This window comes from Moschus berezovskii, chromosome 9 (assembly GCF_049115385.1).
Source record: "Moschus berezovskii isolate FMDL1 chromosome 9, NW_MosBer_1.0, whole genome shotgun sequence".
NCBI classification, from domain to species: Eukaryota; Metazoa; Chordata; class Mammalia; order Artiodactyla; family Moschidae; genus Moschus; species Moschus berezovskii.
The window spans coordinates 39,850,472-39,853,965 of NC_142468.1; positions in this window are offsets into that span (position 1 = coordinate 39,850,472).

Sequence of the window (3,494 nt, forward strand, 5' to 3'; positions counted from 1 at the left end):
CCAGTGAAATGAATGGAACTGCAGTACAAGGCAGCATGCAGATAGGAAGTGATAACTGCTTCCCAGTCAGATAAGTTTTAGGTGGTACCACAAATAACGATGAGGAAACCATCTGTCCATGAAAAACAAACCTCCAAACACCAAGCCCCTCTCCATCCTTTTCAGTATTTTGTAATTGGTTTGGGGGATATTGAAAATGGGCCATTGTCTTCTCTGTTATTCCCGTGCTTATTGTACATTAGCTGGGATTGACTGGCATCAATTCCCTTTGTTTATGTAGATAGCATCTGTGATCTTTTAGCTCATCTAATATACATGTAAATATGTCTGTCTGTGAGTCACGCTGATTTAGGTGAAAGTTCTACTTTCCTCCAGTATAATAAGTTACTTTTTTGGAGTATATTAAGCACTTTGGGGGGTCTCTTTTGGTCATTGAGTTAATAATTCACTATTTGGAAAATTAATGCCTTAAATTATATTATTAAAATAAATTCAAATTTAAAATGGATTAATTTCTGAAACCTGACAGTGTGTTAAAAAGCAGGGACATGACTGTGCTGACAAAGGTCCATATAGTCAAAGCTATGTGTTTTCCAGTAGTCAGGTATGGATGTGAGAGCTGGGCTATAAAGAAGCCTGAGTTCCTGGATCTTCCTGACTCAGGGTTGAACCCACATCTCTTATGTCTCATATCTTTGGCAAGAATTGATGGTTTCGAACTGTGGTGTTGGAGGAGACTCTTAAGAGTCCCTTGGATTGCAAGGAGATCAAACCAGTCAATCCTAAGGGAAATCAACCCTTAATATTCATTGGAAGGACTGATTCTGAAGCTGACACTCCAATACTTTGGCTACCTGATGCGAAGAGCGAACTCATTAGATAAAACCCTGATGCTGGGAAACATTGAAGGCAGGAGGAGAAGGGGACGACAGAGGATGGGATGGTTGGATGGCATGGCATCACTAACTCAATGGACATGAGTCTGAGGAAGCTCCGGGAGATGGTGAAGAAAAGGGAAGGCTGGCGTGCTGCAGTCCATGGGACCGCAAAGTGTTGGACATGACTGAGTGACTGAACAGCAACAAATTTCTGAATACTGGTCATCATCATCATGACTTTTTCTTGGTTATATTTGTTCTATTCTCCAGCTAACTGATTTCCTTCAGTTGTCTTCATAGGTTCTACCCAATCTCGTGGTTGTTGCCTGTGTGTCTGCTAAGTCGCTTCTGTCGTGTTCGACCCTTTGCAACCCTATGGACCATAGCCCGCCGGGCTCCTCTGTCCGTGGGGTTCTCCAGGCAAGAATACTGAAGAGGGTTGCCGTGCTCTTCTCCAGGGGACCTTCCCAACCCAAGGACAGAACCCACGTCTCATGTCTCCTGCACTGGCAGGCCACTGTTTATCAGTAGCGCCACCTGGTGGCCATCGGTCAGCAGTGAGTTTAGGTCTTGCTCCTGCATTTATTGCCCTTTGTTCTGGAGAAGGAAATGGCAACCCACTCCAGTGTTCTTGCCTGGAGAATCCCAGGAATGGCGGAGACTGGTCGGCTGCCGTCTATGGGGTCGCACAGAGTCGGACACGACTGAAGCGACTTAGCAGCAGCAGCAGCAGTTCTGCTAATGTTGTGGGCTATGCCTGAAAATTCCAGTCTTGGTGAGGTGTCACATTAAAAAAGAAGCACAGTCAAGCAACCAGAAGTAATTTAATACGTCTCCAAAATCACTTTTTGCTGCTTCCTTGTAAATCGTGAAAGAACATTTCATTTCCAATGCGGCATGTCTTGGCACCTCATTCCTTCCCTCCCTTTATGTTTCTCACACTGCTTGCTGCTGCTGCTAAGTCACTTCAGTCGTGTCCGACTCTGTGTGACCCCATACACGGAAGCCCACCAGGCTCCCCCTTCCCTGGGATTCTCCAGGCAAGAACACTGGAGTGGGTTGCCATTTCCTTCTCCAATGTGTGAAAGTGAAAAGTGAAAGTGAAGTCGCTCATTCGTGTCCTACCCTTAGCGACCCCACGGACTGCAGCCTACCAGGCTCCTCCATCCATGGGATTTTCTAGGCAAGAGTACTGGAGTGGCTTGCCATTGCCTTCTCCGCTCACACTGCTTAGCCTCCCCCAAACCCTCTCTCTCACATTCTTAATATTCTTCTCAATATTCTTTCACCTCTGATTAAAATCAGAAAAGAAGGAAATACCAATTAGGCAATGGAGGTAAGACTGAAGCAGAGGCTGTGAATATTTATTCAAATATTAATAATGTTGTTTCTGTCATGCAGTTATGGCCTTTTGCTACTCTTTCCTAAGGGCAGGCTTCCCTGGTGGCTCAGTGGTAAAGAATCTGCCAGCAAGGCAGGAAACACGGGTTCAATCCCTGGGTCTGGAAGATGGAAATGGCAACCCACTCCAGTATTCTTGCCCAGGAGTGCCATGGACAGAGGAGCCTGGTGGGCTATAGTCCATGAGGCTGCAGAGTTAGACATGACTTGGGGACAAGAGAACACCAAGGATTGGGAACAATGAAACGAATCAGGATAAAGAATGAGGATAGGATCAGATGAAACTGGGGGAGAACTGACAGAGTTGGTCCTTACAAATGCTGAACTCCTCAGCACATCTCTGTACTCTTGGCAACTGGGTCTCCTAATTCTCCCGAGCAGACTTTAGGGACAATCCTAGGCTTGGGTAGGAGCAACAAACACCTGTTGAAGCTGCTTCTCAGTTCAGCATGAACTTAATTTTACTGCTGGTTATTTAAGCCCCATTTCTCTGGTAACACTGTGTCGTCTGATACCACAATATCAACCCTGAATGAGGGTTTAAGTACCAAATATTTAAGAGTCTCAGGACATTTAGGGTTAACATAGTAGCTGTGTTGGGGAGGGAGATGAGAGGGGGTTTCAGGATGGGCGGACACATGTACACCCATGGCTGATTCATGTCAATGTATGGCAAGAACCAGTGCAATATTATAAAGTAATTAGCCTCCAATTAAAATAAATAAATTAATTTAAAAAAACATAGTAGCTGTGTAACAATCATTCAGTAATGTATAAGGCACCCAAGTGAGCATTGATATTAGAAATACTCATAAATTTTTATAATTTGGCCTTGGCATTCATACTTCGCTATCTTATTTATCTTATGTACTTATTGATATTTTGTTATAAAGTTTTTTAAATGGAGGACATTAGCGTATTAGATTCACTTTATTAAAATAAGTATGAAATTTTGGGGGGAATTTGTCTTCTAGATCTAGGACAATATGCCTTAGAGAAAACTGCTTCTACAGATTTCTATCATGTACTGTAGATCATCCATGTAGGTAGGAAAATGACACACTCTATAGCAAATTAGGACAGTGATAGTCATGGGTTAAAGCATAGCTTAATTATTCAGTTACTTGAGGCTACATAATCACCCAGCCACATCTTTTGATAATGTTCCTTTAAACTTACTGGGAGTAACCAAATTTAGAATGATGTGCTGTCATG